This window comes from Nyctereutes procyonoides, unplaced genomic scaffold (assembly GCF_905146905.1).
Source record: "Nyctereutes procyonoides isolate TBG_1078 unplaced genomic scaffold, NYPRO_anot_genome, whole genome shotgun sequence".
NCBI classification, from domain to species: domain Eukaryota; kingdom Metazoa; phylum Chordata; class Mammalia; order Carnivora; family Canidae; genus Nyctereutes; species Nyctereutes procyonoides.
Genome location: NW_026575117.1, coordinates 19982178 through 20002068, shown reverse-complemented (window position 1 = coordinate 20002068; position 19891 = coordinate 19982178). Strand labels below are relative to the sequence as shown.

The following is a 19891-nucleotide window of genomic DNA, read 5'->3' as shown; positions in this document are numbered from 1 at the left end:
TGGATTAATTGGCCAATGATGAACATATGTGTATCAAGCTATTGCATCTGAAATGACTATTTTCCTTGGGGCACCTAGGTGGTTCAGGTGGTTAAACATTTCTCTTTGGCTTAGGCCATGAACTCAGGGTCCTGTGGTCAAGTCCCTGTGTCAGGCTCCCTGCTCAGCAGGAAGTCTGCTTCTCTCTCTCTCTCTGCCCCTCCCCACTGCCCATGCTTTTTCTTGCTCTCTCTCTTTCTCAAATAAATAAATAATTTTTTAAATGAAATGACTGTGTTTCTTTGCAGACTGATGGATTGATCAGCTGAAGGGACTTATTCCAGAATTTGAAGTCCAGCATCTAGTGATAGTAGCTTTTCAGGCCACACTTTATGATACATTAAAAGTGGAAGAGACCTAGCCTTGTTTGCATCACCCAGGCTCCCTGCGGGGAGGCTGCTTCTCCCTCTTCCTATGTCTCTGCTTTTCTTTCACTGTCTCTTGTGAATAGATAAATAAAGTACTTTAAAAAACATATTAAGGCCTGCTTATTCATGTCCCCTAGGACCCCATTAGCCAAAACAAGACACATGGGCCACACCAAATCTAAAAGATAGAAAAATATACTCCATTGTGTTTGGAAAAAATTAGAAAGTCACATGGTAAAAAAAAAAAATGTGTAGATACAGGGTAAGATCCAGTATTGGGGAAAAAAAAACCCTCAGTCTCACCCAATCTTACATACTATCAATATTATTTCTATGTTATTAAAGGTCTTAGTTGCCACCACTTGTCCCATACCAGAATTAACTCTATCTAGTTTAAGAAGAATGAGATTTATGGGGCAGCTTGGGTGGCTCAGCAGTTTAGTGCCACCTTCAGCCCAGGACATGATCCTGGAGACCCCAGATTGAGTCCCACGTTGGGCTCCCTACATTGAAGCCTGCTTCTCCCTCTGCCTGTGTCTCTGCCTCTCTCTGTGTCTCTCATGAATAAATAAATAAAATCTAAAAAAAAAAAAAGAATGAGATTTATGGAGAACATTAGGAAGCCTCAGAACTTCTAGAAAAATCAGGGACTCAAGCATGGATACTATACAGTTTGGAACAACACAGTCTAGAAAGTGACACGGGTCTTCTTTTTTCCAGTATCTTATTTTTATTTTTTAAATTTATTATTGAAGTAGAGGTTGACTCACAATGTTATATTAGTTTCAGGTGTAAAACGTAGTTATTCAAAAATTCTATACATCACACAGTGCTCACCACAGTACGTGTACTCACCATCTGTCACCATTCAATATGATTACAGTATTATTGACTACTTTTCCTATGTTGTACTTTTCATCTCCATGACTTATTTTATAACCAGAAGTTTGTACCTCTTAGTTCCCTTTACCTATTTTGCCATCTCTCCATTCATCTTTCCTCTGACAACCATCAGCTTGTTTCTTTATATTTAAAAGTCTATTTGGTTTTTGTTGTTATTGTTTGTTTTGTTTTTGTTTTTTTTTTGATTCCACATATAAGTGAAATCAAATAGTATTTCTCCTTGTCTGGTTTATTTTATTTAGCATGATATTCTCAAGGTCTATCCATATTGTCAAAAATGGTAAGATTTCATTTTTTTTGGATAGTTGAGTAATATTCCTGTGTGTGTGTGTGCATGCATGTGTGCATATTTATATAACATTCTCTTTATCCATTTATATACTGATAAACACTTACAACCAGGTCTTTTCGAATGGAAAGCCCTATGATGCAAAAGGTCTAGAAAAAGGAACTTTAATTACAGCTTCCCCAGGGAAGACAATTTTTCCATTACAGACTTGGTCTTCCTTGTCACAGTTGCCACCTCATGTTGCTAAGGCTACAGTATGAGTCTCTTGTAGTATGTTGAGTGATCCTGGTTGGCAGAACACAGGTCAGATAGAAGAAATCTGGGAAATGTAGTCTTCAGCTTCCTTTCCAAAGGAAAAACTCTAGAAAAGTGTTTCAATGGACATTGATGAAATCAATCAGCATTGATGCCACAGAGCCATTGTTCAATTTTTCCTTTTCCTCACCTGTCCATTTGTAAATTTTCCAGTTTTACCTACAAAATAAATATGAGGACAGCAAACATCTACAGTTCTCACTGCTACATTCTCATCCCATCGTGGTTATATGTACAAAATTACTATAATATTTCTCTAAATTACCTAGTGCCTTACTCTCTTGATCTTTTGTATGAGTTCTTCTCCATCAGCCAGAATGATTTCTTAAAATGTTTAATTGTGGTATAGAACATGTTTGTGATAGTGGTTATATTTGTCAAAACTTAATAATAAATTTAAAATAGAAAAATTTTATTGTATATAAAATATACCTCAGTAAAAGTGACTTAAATATAAAGATTAGCAAAATTCCATTCTCCCATACTGAGAACCCTTGAAAGGTTTTCGATTTTAGGTGACTCAGATCCAAATTTGTTGCCCTAGCCTTAGAAATCATACAGGAACTTTTGATCCCTTACTATTTGTCTGGCCTCTTCTCATTGTATCAAGCTCATACACATGTTTTGCTATTGTTGTGCAAACACAAATATCTGGCCTGCCCTTGAGTTTTTTATATTCCCTTTATTTTTAACTCACTCTATATTTTCATATTGCATTCATATTTCAGATCCCCAATGAGGTCTTTTCTGACCACTTCATCTTTTAAAGATTTTATTTATTTATTCATGAACATAGTGAGAAAGGCAGAGACATAGGCAGAGGGAGAAGGGGCCCCTTGCAGGGAGCCTGATGCAGAACTCGATCCCCAGACCTGGGATCACAACCTGAGCCGAAGGCAGGTTCTCAACCACTGAGCCACCCAGGCATCCTGTCCTGGCCACCTCATTGAAAGACTTCCTCTCCTTCCTCCAGGACTTATCAGTAATCAGTGCACTTATTACTTTCATATTTATTCATTTGTGACATTATTTGTGTCCTTGATCATTATTTGCTTTTTTCCTCAGAAAGAGGCAGAAAGAGGCAAGTTTATTCAATGCTTTTTGTTTTCTGTTTATATGACCTACAAGAGCTTCCGGTACATAATAGATACTAAATAAGAATTTCCTGGGAAAAAATATAAAATAATGGTCCCTTTGGAACCATGATCCTATGGTAAATCTATGGCAAATCAGACTCCTCTATAGCTGAAGCTAGTCTTTGTCTTTGGGAAATTTTTTTATGTCAGTACCGATGGCCTATACCTGACAGCAACAAAATCTCTATGAAGGTGGGAATTGTTCTTTACTCAGCAGCAACCACACTCAGCAGCCCACTGTCCAGTAGAGGCAACCCCACCTAGGACCTCCTTAAGGTACTTTTTGCTGGGGTCCTAGAACTCTCATATCTATATTTAAAATTTATACTATGTACATACAGTTGGAGATGGGGGATTTTAACATTACAAAATAATTTTCCAAATTTATCTAGATGTCATAAAAGGGTATCTTGGGGTTCTATAAAAATTCTCAAAGTTCTTCGTTCATTCTATAGTCTTTGAATTATTTATAATGCATAGAATCTGTGATTATATAATCTTGTCAGTGAAGAAAATTGTGTGGTAGACTTGAGCGTAGAGAAGAGGGTGCTAAGAAACAAGTAGGAAAATAGTAAAAATATCTTTATTTGCAATAAGAGATGTCATAGAAGAAATCAAAAGTTGATTTTTAAAATACTTGTTATTCTCAGGGATCCCTGGGTGACTCAGTGGTTTAGCACCTACCTTTAGCCTAAGGTGTGATCCCTGAGTCCCGGAATTGAGTCCCATATTGGACTCCCTGCATGAAGCCTGCTTCTCCCTCTGCTTCTCCCTCTGCCTCTCTTTCTCTCTCTCTATGTCTCTCATGAATAAAAAAATAAAATCTTAAAAAAAATACTTGTTATTCTCTGTGTATCTATAATAAAAAAGATTTTTACTGCTATCTTTTGTGCATGTTGTAGATACCCAAAGTTTCCTGACTCCACCAAGTATTGAATCAAGACAAAAGTTCCAGTTTAGGGATGCCTGGGTGGCTCAATGGTTGAGCATCTATCTTCCTTTGGCTCAGGTCGTGATCCTGGAGGCCCAGGATCGAGTCCCGTGTTGGGCTCCTTGCATGGAGCCTGCTTCTCCTCCTTCTGCCTGTGTCTCTGTGTCTCTTTCTATGTCTCTCATGAATAAATAATAAATAAACAAAATATTTTTAAAATATTTTAAAAAGTTCCATTTTAATATAACCTGTCAGTATATAGAATTTTCAGAATTTATAAACTTACAAATTCTATGACTGAAACCTTATGTTTTCAGGCTTGCAGAGTTAAGTTAGATATACTTTATATTTTGGAATCTATTTACTAAAAAAAAATGTAAATAAAGAAGAGCATGCTCACTTTCCATTTATGCCTGACCCTATTAAAACATTTTCTTTTTCCATAATTCTACTGACTGCTGCATTTTATTATTTTTTTTTGAAAGATTTTATTTATCTAGATGGAGAGAAGGGCTAGAGAAGAGAGAGAAAGAGAGGGAACCTCAAACAGACTCCTCACTGCATGTGGAGCTCAATGTGGGGCTCAATACCGCAACCCTGAGATACTGACCTGAGTTGAAATCAAGAGTCAGATACTTAACTGACTAAGCCACCCAGGCGCCCCTGACCGCTGCATTTTAAAAATCTCTCCTTACATCATTCTCTCCATTGACCCACTATTTTCTGGATAATTTCCAATTTTAATGGCTGCTTATTCTCAAGATGTCTTGTGGTTTGATCATTTTTCTCTTAGGTCCTGTCCTAGATGTTGGTTTTCCATACATGTCTCTGGAAAATTTTAAAGTATTTAATTCTCATCTATATTGTAAATCTATATTTAATCTATATCAACAATCTATATTTCTGTACCAGAAGGCTCTTCAACCTCAGGACTTGTATATTAATGCACTACGTATGGTACATATAATACCTAATAGTTGTTCCTGAACATTATCAGTGATGTACCCTTCCAACATCACCAAGACAGGTGCTTAGCAAATAACTTAGCTTTTTTTAATATTCTCAAACTTAGTGAATGGACTCATTATCTTTTCATCTAGCTTAGTCAGGAAACTAATTTATTGAATATATCATCCCCCTCTTACTCCTCAGAACTTATCACCAGTTCTTATTATATGTCCCTTATTCAGGTGGTTGCTCTTCTCTTTATCTAAACCACTGTTGATATTATTTAAGCACATTTCTATCCACCTCAGTAGTCTCCATATCATTTCTCTCACCTTCTTCAAATCTTGTAATCCTACAATCTAAACTTTACACTGCTTCTGAAGACATCTATTTTTGATGCAATTCTGAATACATTGATCTGTGGTCTCAAATGTACAGTAGCCCCCTAGATTTCCATAGGATGTTTTCTAAATTCATTCATATAAAAATTCTTTGTTATCCTGATTTGCCTACAAATTCAGTTTGAGTTTTTATTTTCCTTTCACATCTTATACATCTGTGTCCATGTACACACACACACACACACACACACCCTTCCCCACGCATATAGCTTTTGAAATACTTCAGTTACTCCACACTTTTCCAAATGCTTTTCCTTCTGCTTTGTCCACTTGGCCATCCAGTGTGAGGAACTCACTTGATTCTTCCTCACATATTCAGGCATACATTTCTCTATGCAATCACTGAATACCTGTCATTTCTTGTGCATGTATCAATTATAGCCTTTCGACACACTAATTTTTCCCCCCATGTTTGTCTTATCATGACACTCCTGGATCCTGAATGCAAGAACCACTTTTCTCCCTCACTCTTTCTTAGAACCTACTAAAATATCTGGATGATATAAAGGCCTCAGTAATAATAAAGAACGAGGTATACCTTAGATAACAAACTTACTATTTTTTACATTTAATTCTATTAATATACTTTAAAAATATTTTGTACTATTTTACAACCAATGCTAACTTCTGTGTGTGTGTGACTTAATTTTTTTTTAATGGTAGTTAAATCTCATCATGCAGGGATACCTGCGTGGCTCAGCAGTTGAGCTCCTGCTTTTGGCCCAGGGCATGATCCTGGAGTCCTAGGATCAAGTCCCACATCGGGCTCCCAGCATGGAGTTTGCTTCTCTCTCTGTCTATGTCTCTGCCTCTCTCTCTGTGTCTCTCATGAATAAATAAATAAAGTCTTTTTAAAAATTAAAAAAAATAAATCGCATCATGCAGCATTTCCTAGGATGCATATATTATACTACTAAGTTTATGCATTCTCATAGAGTTTTCTAGCAAGGACACTTTTTTTTTTTTCTGTTCAGGTAAGTGTTCTCAATACACTGAAAAGTAGTTTATTTTAATAATTCACTTAGCATATATTCTGACACATTATAAATTCATGAAACAGCCACATGAATGTCATAAGTTTTTTACATGATTTTTATTGTAATCTGGTATATTTATGATACCACTGAACTAATAACCTGAGCTATGCATTACTGAAAGGTTAGAACTCCCTTGAAGTATGCCCTTGGTTGAGGTGTTTCTGAGACTAATGGATAAGAACAGCATAATATTTGAGTATTGTGAGCCATTTGTTCCTTGGGAAAAAAATACATTTCAAGGTTAAATTTTATACTGAAGAGTTTTAGTTTTTTAAGATGACTAAGAACTTTATTTTTTTGTTTTATAAATTAACCATTATATAGGTGATAAAATGGAGAGACAAAGAAACTCAAATATAGATGAATGTACATGTGTGTCTATCAAATTTGTAAAACAACTGAAAGCCAGTTGATGAGGACAGGTAAAGAAATCCCCTCAAGTCAACAAAATATTGTAAAAAATCTCTAATTTTATTTAAAAATAAAATAATAGTATATAACAATATGCTTACATATTGCATAATTTATATAATAGATACTTCAAATTCATTCTTTTTTATCTTTTCAATAAGAAAAAATATATATTATATGTAATAGATACTTCGAATTTATTCTTTTTTATCTTTTTTCAATAAGAAAATATATATATATATTTATATATATAAATTAGAAACACATCAATTGATAAAACAGTGATCTCAGGAAATCAATTTCTTTATTTTATTTTTCTAAATATTTTTTCTTTATTTATTTATGATAGTCACAGAGAAAGAGAGAGAGAGAGGCAGAGACATAGGCAGAGGGAGAAGCAGGCTCCATGCACCGGGAGCCCGACGTGGGATTCGATCCCGGGTCTCCAGGATCGCACCCTGGGCCAAAGGCAGGCACCAAACCACTGAGTCACCCAGGGATCCCCCAATTTCTTCTTTTAAAAAAAATATTGTATTTATTATACTTTGAGAGTGGAAGCAGGAGCAGCAGGACGGAGGGGTGGGGAGGGAGGCAGGCTCCCTGCTCAGCAGGGAGCCCCTAACAGGACTGGATCCCAGGACTCTGGGATCATGACTTAAGCCTGAGTCAGAGGCAGATGTTTAACTGTCTGAGCTACCCATGTGCCCCATGAAAATCAATTTCATCTAACAGTATCGCCCACCTCTTCTCTATCTCAGTGCAAAAATTAGGTACTTTTATACTTAGGTTACTTTCTAAAATAAGCCCTCCACCATAAGGACACCTGCCTGGCTCAGTGGGTGGAGAATATGACTCTTGATCTTGGAGTTGAAAGTTCGAGACCTACATTGGGTGTAAAGTTTACTTAAAAACAAAATCTTTAAAATAAAACTTCCACCATTTAGCCAGGGGATGTTCCATATTTTTAACAAATTTTCTTTTCATTTTTCCAGATGATTCCATGGTGAAATGTCCTTTTATTCCAACCTCAGAGTCTATCAGTATATTCAACAAATTTATAAAATGTTTAGGTTTTCTTAGTATTCAATAGTTTGTATTGAGGTCACTCAAAGTAAATTTATAGGTATTAAAGGACATTGAGGCCCTTGACCCAAGGCTTAGAAATTTCCAGAATTCTTTAGTGACAAGACACATAAAAAGGTATAACATTTGCAGAGAAGCAACCATGCAACAGCCTTATTTATACATCACAATAGCCCTAAAGAGCAAATAATTTTTCCCATTTTACAGATGAAAAACTGCAAATTAAAAGAAATTAAATAGCTTACTTTTGCTAAACAATCGACAAATAACATTGCTGTGATTTTAATCCAGCTGTATTTTGGAGTTTACAATATCCTCTGATTGATCATTTGAAGTTGTTTTAGGTTGGTTGCAATATTCCTCCAAATAAGTCCTCAGCAGAAATAAGAATGTCATTGCCATCTTAAGTGGTCTTTCAGCCGCACATTATGATATTTAAATTAACTCTTGCAAGGAAGTTCAATGAGAAGCACCTGATGGCTTTTCCAATGTTTTTCTCTTTCATACAACTTAAAATGTAGATATTTTTTCTTTAGGGAAAGGTGTTGACATATTTTGATAAATACCCTATTTTTTTTTTTTTTAATTTATGATAGCCACACAGAGAGAGAGAGAGAGGCAGAGACACAGGCAGAGGGAGAAGCAGGTCCATGCAGGGAGCCCGACACGGGACTTGATCCCGGGTCTCCAGGATCACACCCTGGGCCAAAGACAGGCGCTAAACCGCTGCGCCACCCAGGGATCCCAATACCCTACTATTTTTATGGTAAACTCTATATTTCTTATATTCTCCATGTATTCATTTAAATTTATGTTCTGGTATGCTTATGATCTGTTCTTATTCCAGCCTGCAGATATAAGCCATGATTCTTAAAGTAATAATAGTTAGAAACTGGCCTCGAGTTATAATAAAATAGAAACTGCAAAACTCTATGCCCTTGATCTTTAGGAAAAGTTAAAAAGCTTTGAGAATAAATCTGAATGCCAGTATCAAAGGGATGTCATTTTGATAAAAAAATAATAATAAAAAAAATTTACACCAGTGTCCTTAATCTAGTATTAAGGTAATACTGATTTCCTCTTTAAATATAATGTTCCTAATTATCAGTAATTGAAACTAATTTTGGTGCACAGATCTTATTAAATAAGACAAATGCTGCATGAGAAATGGCATGACCTTTCCATTATTACTTTGTCAAGACATTTCTCTAGGGATATTTATTCATTTCCAAAGTTGTCTATGTCTTCAAAGAGCTCAATAAGGTACAGCTTGTTCTTGGTGTGACTCCAAACTTATATATTCAAAAGGAAGACCTAGAATTTACCACAGACAGCAAACATTGCAGTGTGACTTAAATATCAAAACAGAACTTTTATTGTCAAAAGTCAAATCATCTACATTTGAGTATAAAGTTCTAAAGACTTTGATGGAGCTGTCTGGGTCTAAGGACCCAGAGGGGAGTCCCACAGGACCAGCCAAGAGGGTCCTTTGGCTTTGGGCAGCATAGAAATCAAACATAAGCTGAGAGAAAGTGAGAGCAGGATTTATTAAAGACATACAGAGCTTTTTTGCAACAGGTTTGCCACCAGAACACAGGTGTCCTGAAAATCGCCACTAAACCTAAACCAAAATGGGAAAGGAAAAGACTCACATCAACATCGTCCTCATTGGACCCGTAGGTTCGGGCAAGTCTACCACTACTGGCCATCTGATCTACAAATGTGGTGGGATCAACAAAAGAACTATCGAAAAATTTGAGAAGGAGGCTGCTGAGATGGGAAAAGGCTCCTTCAAGTATGCCTGGGTCTTGGATAAACTGAAAGCTGAACGTGAATGTGGTATCACCATTGATATCTCCCTGTGGAAATTCGAGACCAGCAAGTATGTGACCATCATTGATGCCCCAGGATACAGAGACTTTATGAAAAACATGATTCCAGGCACATCTCAGGCTGACTGTGCTGTCCTGATTGCTGCTGCTGGTGTCGGTGGATTTGAAGCAGGTATCTCCAAGAATGGGCAGACCCGTGAGCATGCCCTTCTGGCTTACACACTGGGTGTAAAACAACTAATTGTTGGTGTTAACAAAATGGATTCCACTGAGCCACCCTACACCCAGAAGAGATACGAGGACATCGTTAAGGAAGTCAGCACCCACATTAAGAAAATTGGCTACCACCCCGACACAGTAGCATTTGTGCCAATTTCTGGTTGGAATGGTGACAACATGCTGGAGCCAAGTGCTAACATGCCTTGGTTCAAGGGACGGAAAGTCACCCATAAAGATGGGAATGCCAGGGGAACCACACTGCTTGAAGCTCTGGATTGCATCCTGCCACTAATGCGTCCAACTGATAAGCCCTTGCGTCCGCCTCTCCAGGACGTCTACAAAACTGGTGGCATTGGTACTGTCCCAGTGGGCCGAGTGGAGACTAGTGTTCTTCAGCCTGCCATGGTGGTCACCTTTGTTCCAGTCAATGTTACAACTGAAGTCAAGTCTGTTGAAATGAACCATGAAGCTTTGAGTGAGGCTCTTCCTGGGAACAATGTGGGCTTCAATGTCAAGAACGTATCTGTCAAAGGTGTTCTCGTGGCAACGTGGCTGGTGACAGTAAAAATGACCCAGCAATGGAAGCAGCTGGTTTCATGGCCCAGGTGATTATCCTGAACCTCCAGGCCAAATCGTGCTGGATATGCACCTGTGCTGGATTGTCACACAGGTCACATTGCTTGCAAGTTTGCTGAGCTGAAGGAGAAGATAGATCGTCATTCTGGAAAAAAGCTGGAAGATGGTCCCAAGTTCTTGAAATCTGGGGATGCTGCCATTGTTGATATGGTTCCTGGCACACATATGTGTGTTGAGAGCTTCTCTGACTATCCTCCTCGGGCCATTGTGCTGTTCGTGACATGAGACAGACGGTTGCTGTGGGTGTCATCAAAGCAGTGGACAAGAAGGCAGCTGGAGCTGGCAAAGTCACCAAGTCTGCCCAGAAAGCTCAGAAGGCTAAATGAATATTATCCCCAATACCTGCCACCCCAGTCTTAATCAGTGGTGGAAGAACAGTCTCAGAACTGTTTGGGTCAATTGGCCATTTAAGTTTAATAGTAAAAAGACTGGTTAATGCTAACAACACATCATAACACCTTCAGAAGAAAAGGAGAATGTTTTGTGGACCCTTTGATTTGTTGTGCGTGTGTGGCAGTTTTAAGTTATTAGTTTTTAAAATCAGTACTTTTTAATGAAAATAACTTGGCCAAAAATCTGTCACAGAATTTTGAGACCCATTAAAACAAAAGTTTAGTGAGGAAAAAAAAAAAAAAGACATATGGAGAGCCTATAGGTATGGACAGAGCATCCAGGAGACTCAGAAAGTAAAAGAGGGTGAGTGTCATGTTTGCTTGGGGCCTGGATTTTTTTTTTTTTTAAGATTTTATTTATTTACTCATGAGAGAGAGAGAGAGAGAGAGAGAGAGAGAGAGGTGCAGAGACACAGGCAGAGGGAGAAGCAGGCTCCATGCAGGGAGCCCGATGTGGGACTCATTCCCGGGTCTCCAGGATCAGGCCCTGGGCCAAAGGCAGCGCTAAACTCCTGAGCCCCCCGGGCTGCCCAGGGCCTGGAATTTTTATTGAGGATGGAGATCCGGTGCTTATGTCTTTTTAGTAATAGGGAAACAAAGACACAAAGACAAGGGCTTAAAAATTCTCCATAAATCACTTATGCCCTAAAGCCAGGGGTCTTGATGAGTCTTGGAAAACCTTTACAACACCCATCCAGTCACTCCTTAGATGTCATCTATTGTGCTGGGAGACTCCAAAGAAATTATTAATTCCTTGACCTTTACAAGGAGGACATACATTATCTGTTTTTTAAGATCTCTGTGTGTAAGGCAGGGGATGCAGATCCTAGCAAGAACAGAAGCAGGAAAAGGAGCAAAATAAAACCAAAACAAAGCTTTTTTTCCCCCCCACAGGGACCCTTCAGTTTTCCTGTCACCACCTGAAGAATTATGTTTATGTGCATTGAAAATTTGGGATTTCAGTCTACTAAATATTCTCAGAATGTTTCTATTTTTCAGAGCTCATTGACATGGCCCCTAGTAGGATATTCGCATTGAATCAGTACTGGATAATGTCCCACAGCATGGAGAATGGCAAAGTGTGTTTGAAATTCATCGTTGTCTTCCTAGAAGCTGTCGGGGCTTTTAGGCAACAGGCTTCAGCAGTGGAAACTTAAGCAAAGCGGAAGAGCCCCACAGTGACCACTGAGCTGAATGCAAACAGACTCATTAAGTGGCCCAACCTGAAACAGCCATAGGCCCTAACTGATCAATGACAACCGAGCACAGTTCCTCAAATTACAGAAAAGGGAAAACTGCCATACATCCCCATACTCCCTCCTCACTCTGCCCTCTGACACCTTTCACCACTGCCCTCACCACCACCTCATCACAGTCTCTCATTTGCTGTCTTTTCCAAGGATAGTTGGAAGGAAGGTAGGCAGGGACAAGGGGCCTCTGACCTAAGAGGAAGAAAGTCTTAAGAGGATTTTACATCACCCTAGAGGGAGACCTTCACCCTTTCCCGTGTGACCAAAACCTGATCAGGTGGCAGGTGTAGGGAGGGTTAATCAGATTAAAACAGCTCACCAAGGAGCCCATAAAACCTCCCAGATTTAGAACTCCTGTGGCAACCATCGCAGGTCCCCTTCTTCCTCGGGAGCTTTGTACTGTCACTTTACTATCGCTCAGGAAACCTAGCTTTGCTGCCCACCACTCTGTCTGGTCCTACCTCTTCATTGTTTGAAGCGTGACCAAGAACCGTGGGCACCGACAGAGAAAAAAATCCTGTAACATTCTCTGCTGCTTCCTTGCAGTGTATTCAATAAATTCTCCCTCCTTTGTTCTTGGGTCAATTCTTTCACACTCATGCTGCTGGTTCCCACCCAATTGGATTGCCCCACATTTAGAGCCCACCCCATCCAATCCTAGCACCCCACAGGAGCAACTGCTTAATTTTTTGCCCCTTGGTTAAATCTCAGATCTATAGAAGTAGCTACCTTCTTCAGTATAATATAATCCTTTCTACCTTCTTGTCTTTAAGTCATTATAACCTCATTTGTGATGATAATTAAATTTAAAAAAAAAACTATGTGTAAAATAGAGTGAATTACTTAATCAGAAATGGATTGAATTTAAATGATTTGAATTACATTTTTTTTCATTTAATAACATGAATGAATGTTAGTGTTCTTATCCAGTACTAGCTATCAACTCAAGTGAATCTTAACTTCTAGAAATTATGGAACAATGTTTTTAAATGGGAGGAAAGAGGGCTGAGAAGAATGAAGAGTCAATTTTATCATCCTGTGTTTATTTGTAAATCCTGCTTCACTGACATTTTCTTTCTTTCTTTTTTTTTTTTTTGTTTTTGTTTTTTTTCACTGACATTTTTTGACATGAATAGAAAAGCAAGCAAAATTAGCAAATCGGGGACCCCTGGGTAGCTCAGAGGTTGAGCATATGCTTTTGGCTCAGGGCATAATCCTGGGGTTCCAGGATCGAGTCCCACACCAGGCTTCCTGCATGGAGCCTGCTTCTCCCTCTGCCTATGTCTCTGCCTCTTTTTGTGTCTCAAATAAATAAATAAATAAACTAATTAATTAATTTATTAATTAATTAAAAAATAGCAAAAACAAACAAACATCTAGTGCCTACTACCTTATAAAAGACTTTCAAATCAATATGCCATATATAAAAACAGTCTTCACTGAATAAATTCAAGGAAAAGATATAGGTTTCATCGTCTTTTCCTGATCTCTCATCTCCATCACAGGAACACTGTTTGACAGTTGTTATCCCTTTCTGCCTGAGGCCACCATCCAGACCCATCCCTAGAGGGGTTATTACCATTAATATTAACGTATTACCATTTAAATGGGGGCAGAGTAACAATGGTATGTGTAGTATGATGACATGAAGATAAAAAGCATTTTGGTTACTTATGGAAATACACAAGTAAAGGTCTATAAGAACACATATCACCTAGAGCATATTTCTGGGAAAAGAGTGAAATTTAATTGGATGAAATGAAATTTCTTTTTTTGTTGTTGTTGTTTTAAATATTTGTGTTCTAAATTAAATAATAATAATAAAAACAATGTGTTACCAGTTGGACTCCAAGACCCGAACTTTACTGCCTTCCTGTTCATCAAACTTTGTCCCACATTTTTCCTTATGCCCTTCTTTCCAATTTATCTCTTAACTCAGGCAAAAGACCCCATTGTCATAAAGCCCCAGTGATGGAGGCCAAAGCTATCCCTCAAGCAATAATGGCTGCCTGGAGGAAGAGCCCTGGTGGCCCAAACCACTCAAACTAATTTAAGCTAAACCCTGGACTCACACCTGTGCAGATAGACCTCAGAGTGACCTCTGTATTGACTGACAATTACTTTTACTTCATTATAATATTAAAATATCCATCCAAAGAGGAGCACAATACTCGTTTATATAACATACCATGTATGCCTATACCATGTATGTATAGGCATGTTTCCCTAAGGCCAGTGTGCAACCTTACATCCACTTCTACATATGATGACAAGGCTCCCTTATCCTAATATTCATCCTAACCCTAGATAAAAGAAATCCATTCATCCTTGCTTGGAGAGGATAGCTTTGGAAATTATTTCTCATTTGCTGTGAATAAGTCTACTTAGTGTGACAGTTCCACCTGGTGTAGTTTCTATCTGTGACTAAGATAGACTAGACTGAGATTTGACTATCTGTGCAAATTCATGTTAGCTCAATTACAGAAGTGCATATAGCCTTCAATTCAAAGTATATAAAACAGGGGCCCTGAAGGGCTCAGTCTGTTAAACATCTGCCTTTGGCTCAGGTTCTGATTCCAGGGTCCTGGGATGAAGCCCCACATCAGGCTCCCTGCTTCACCCGGAGTCTGCTTCTCCCTCAGCACTCCACTTATTCTCTTTCTCAAATAAATAAATAAAATATTTAAGTATATAAAACAAATGCTATGTAAAACTGAGTCACTTAAAAATAAGGTCAATTAAAAAATCGATTATAAAATTAGGTGTAAGCATCAGAAACATTGAAAATACACTGTGGCTATTTGCATATGCTACTTCAACTGTGCTCTCTGCAACAGCCAAAGTATTGTTTTATAGCATTTTGGATCTCTTATCTCTCAGATATAAGTGTAGGTAATATTTCTAAACAAATCAAATTCAGCGCTAACAAACTGCATGTTTCAGGCTTCACAAATTATTTAATCTCAAAGAGCAAAACCAAGATGAGAAGAACTTGAAAAAAAAAAAAAACAGAATACTGATATAAAGGCTGCATAGGTGAAAAAATTAAAAATAAAAATGACCTGAATCTATTTTGTAGAATCCATTTTTTCTGGGCTTGTAGCCAAAAGAAAATACTTTTTACTACTGGGAGTATTAAATTTCTCAGAAAAACGGAGGGATGCTATTAGGTAGATTTTTATTTCTTAAGAGAAAGGCTCTTGACATTCCAAAAAAACTTGATAGTTTTTTTCTTGTTATTTTTGTTCATTTAAAAAATTTGATTATTTTAAAGGTGTCCATTTTGTTGCCGTTGTGTTATTTAGTGCTATGTTACTGGTAGGTCCCCCATGTCACTTAGTTTTCTAAATAATGAATCTATGCAAAAATTTTCTCACTGAAACCACACTATTTCTTTGCATGGAAGATTATATCATTAAAAGGAGCAAACTCTGTTTCAAAGTTAACCATACTGGCAGCCCCGATGGCTCAGCAGTTTGGTGCCGCCTACAGCCCAGGGAGTGATCGAGTCCCACGTCAGGCTCCCTGCATGGAGCCTGCTTCTCCCTCTGCCTGTGTCTCTGCCTCTCTCTCTCTCTCTCTCTTTCCTCTCTGTGTATTCTCATGAATAAATAAATAAACTCTTAAAAAAAACCAATTTCATAGAGTATAAAACAGTGATATATACAATGCATGTAATAAATCTCATTTAAAAAAAAAAGAAGAAAAAAAAAAAAGTTAACCATACAATCCTCATCTTAAATAGAAGAAGCTCCCTCAAGATATATAGCTATATATCCCAAATGGAGGGGGGCCCCTAAATGTGGGGTGACCTGGATTGGGTAGAAGCCGGTGGCATGGGTGGTGATAAAAGTGTATTAAATACATCACAAGGGAGCTAATGGGCAGGACAGCAAAGCAGAGACTCTTTGCTAAGAGGCGGTGGTGAGGGGCCACAGTTTTAGGGGAGGAGTAAGGGAGTATGGGAGCTTATGTAATTTTCTTTTTTGGTAATCTTAGGAACTGTGCCTAGTTGTCATTGATGAGTTAGGGCCTATGGCTATTTCAAGGTGGGTCACTTAATGAGCCTGTTTGCTTTCAGTTCCATAGTCACTGTGGGCTCTTGAGCCTTGAAAATTTTCCTTTGCTGAAGCCTTGCCTAAAAACAACCTCTATGCTATACATGTGAAGAAAGAATATGCATGTTTGTCTTACTATTGCTCTATCTACTTTAAATCTGTGTTTAAGAGATCAGGACCTAAACCAAAACCAAGACTCAGACACTTAACTGACTGAGCCACTGAGCTACCCCCTGGTGATCTTATTCTTGACCAATACATACGCTAGCGTATTTTTTCTTCTCCTAAGATGATGATTTCAAAACTAATACAACCCTTAGCATTTCTTAAATTTACAGTTAAGTCTAATACAAAATGAAGTATTAGTATCATCGTATTGTATAAGCAATTAATGCGACTTTTTTTTTTTTTGCCTCAGACCATTAAATACCAATTTACTTGGGTTCCTGAATATATATCTTTTCCAAACTTCTGTATCATATTCATCTGTTTACTCAACAGAAGGGATCTTTTCCCTTCCCTAATTTGCTCCATCACGTTGGGGCAATTAGCTCCTACCTTGGTAAAGATAGGCTGTTATGGCAATGGAGAAAGCCCTGCAGCTGCCCCTTAAAGATCATTTTGCCCATCAACACCGGCACCCTTGTTCCCTGGCAAGGTGCTCTCACAAGGGACTTTTACTTTGGCCCTGGAGACTGGACAGCTGCTCTGAATCAGCTAAACTGTCTCTCCTAAATTTGGACTATATTCCTTTCATTTCCTTTGCCTGGAACAATAGTATGATTAATCTAACATTGGTTTGAAGTATGTTTTTTTGAAACCGTTTAAAAGCATAAATTTGAGCAAATATCAAAATGGCTGTACTAAGGCTTCGGCCAAGCTCAATTTTAAAATAACTTCTTTCCTGTCTTCTGAAAACCTCCCCTCTTCCCTTCTTAGCCTTCTGTTTTAGGAATCTGGTACCACCCTGAAAACAAGGCTGGTAGCACAAACACCATTCCTGTCAAAACTGGCTAGATCCTGTATTTCCCTGTAAACTACACCAGCCCCTTATAGTTTTTGGAAGGCCATAGTCTGCTGCAGCCTCCTTTGGTCAGCTGAACAATAAAGCTGTTCTCGTTCTTTATCCAATACTTTGTCTGTGTGTTATATTTTGGCTTTTGAAGCACAGAGGTCAGTTTTTGACAACAATTTTTTTATTAGTTAATGAGAGACATTATCCTATATAATTTTGGCTTGTGAAATTCCCACAGTGGATCTGGGCTTAAATAGATTGTGGCAAAGACAAACTCAGTCTTTAAGCATAATTTGCCTCTCAAGTAATATATATATGAAGTGAAAAATACCTTCTCTTTATTAAAACTTTTTTTTAAAATAAAAGTTTATAGGAAATTATCTTCTGGGTGCAGAAGAAAATTTTGCTTCACATAACCATAACCAAAACGAGCATTATTGAAGGCAAATACCATTACTCAGTGTAATGAAGATAAGGCTGACAACTCAAAAGACAAATTGTATGGAAAAGCTATATAATTTATGGCATTTTCTATTGCAACTGAAGCGTTCAGATATATATATAGCACTATCCAATTAGTTCTATCATTTGGTGTTGTCAATGAAAATTTTGATGTGAAAGAAAAGCTCTTAAACATGGTGTCCATGACAATCATAACTTAGTTCTGCATTGAATCATGTCTTAATGATTTTAATATAAACTGGTCAAAATTAGTACATATGACTACTGAGTATTCCCAAAATTGTCGAAGCTAATGTTATTAAATTTAAACTGCAGTGGCAACATTTTTCAAGGGCATGAACTGAAGTCAGCTCCTTACATGTATGACCCAGATTTACTCTGCTAGAAAATTAAAATAGAGCACGTACTGGTCGTAATAATTAAGTCTATGAACTTTGTGTCCTTCTATGGCCAGATCCACAGCAGTTCAGTCCTTTGGTTGATGAATTGGATGAACAATAGCACTCGGTTGTATACATTGACATTAAGATACTTAGATGTGACATGTTCTGGATAGAATTGAAATTTTAAGAAAGTCAGTTCATCTAAATAGTTAACAATGAATACTGGATCAAGATGAACTTTGTGCTGACCCTACAACCCAATACAAATAACCAAAATTTGTCTATTTTTCTCTCCATTCAAGAGTAATCATAAAAATACATTTTTTAACATTTTCTTTTCTAGGTAAGTTTCATCATTAGATAATTACATTTCTTATGTTGAAATCACTCTCATCAAATTAAAAAAAAATCATGATAAACTAAATTACAAAATAAGATTAAAACTTACCCTTCCTTTTCTCCACCCCCCCAAAAAATCTTAAAACTAAAATTCTTCAAGCTGTCTTTCTCAAAAATAAAGTTTACCAAAGGAGATACCAATGTACAGTTACTGAATTACTATTCAAACACTACACTGAAAGCTAAATATAATAATAATGCAGCAATAACAGAATTCTCTCAGTATGTGCATGAGCTGTCCTAAAAATAATTTAAAAATAAGCACAGTATTTTATCAGTATCTGGAATTATCATATTTCTAAATTGCTGCCTCTTAAAAATTAAAGAGTGAATGGAACTCTTTCATATGTTTCAAGGATTACAGAGTGTTACTATAGGCCAGATGTTCTTATTGCTATTTACATGGGCCATGTTAATGTTACTTAATTATCAGCCCTGTAAAGTCCATGGTATTATTATTCCATTATGTCTATCAGGGTACAAAACACATAGTAAGTAGTTAGTCTATACCTCACAGAGAGCAAGAGGTAGTCATAGAATCTGAATCTAGATAATCTGCTTCTATGACAAGCAAAAGCTCTTAGCTACTTAGGCTATAGCTACATTACCAAAAATATAAATTAGGAATGGATCCAAATGAAAGTAAAAATGAGTTACAAAAAATAAAACAACCCTCATTTCTGACAAAACAGCAATGAAATACTACCAGCATACCTATCAGAATAAACACCAAAACATGGAAAATATCAAATATTGTATTGGTGAAGATATGGGGCAACAGGAACTTTCATTCATTGCTGTGGGAATGCACAATGTTACAATCATCTTGCAAGACATTATGACAATTTCTTACAAAGCTAAACATAGGCTTACTATACAATACAGCAACTCTTTCCTCATTATTTACCCAAATGCATTAAAAACACACACACCAAAAAAACCCATGGATGTTTATAGCAGTTTATTCATAATTCTCAGAACTTGGAAGAAGCAAGATGCACTTCACCAGGTGAATGGATAGACTGTGATCCATCCATATGGTGTACTATTATTAGGCAATAAGAAGAAACGAGTTATGAAGCCATGAAAACAAGGAGAAATTTTAAAGACCTATTGATATGTAAAAGAACCCAGTATCAAAAGCTTATATAAATCTATGCTTTCAATATGATGTTCTGGAAAAGACAAAACTATGGAGACAGTAAAAAAGATCAGTGGTTGCTTCCAGTTTTGTGGGAGGGGGAAAGAAGGATAAATAGATAGAACACAGGGGATCTTTAGGAGGGTGAACTATCTGTGCAATATTGTGATGGTAGACACGTGGAATTATGCACTTATCAAATCCTGTAGAAATATATAACACAGAATGAACCCTAAGAGAAGC

The 19891-nt window shown here is 37.3% G+C and overlaps 1 pseudogene; it reads left to right on the top strand.

The window, feature by feature from the left end:
• The first annotated feature begins 9492 nt into the window (after positions 1 to 9492).
• Positions 9493 to 10951, top strand: LOC129515349 (elongation factor 1-alpha 1-like; annotated as a pseudogene).
• The last annotated feature ends 8940 nt before the right edge of the window (positions 10952 to 19891 follow it).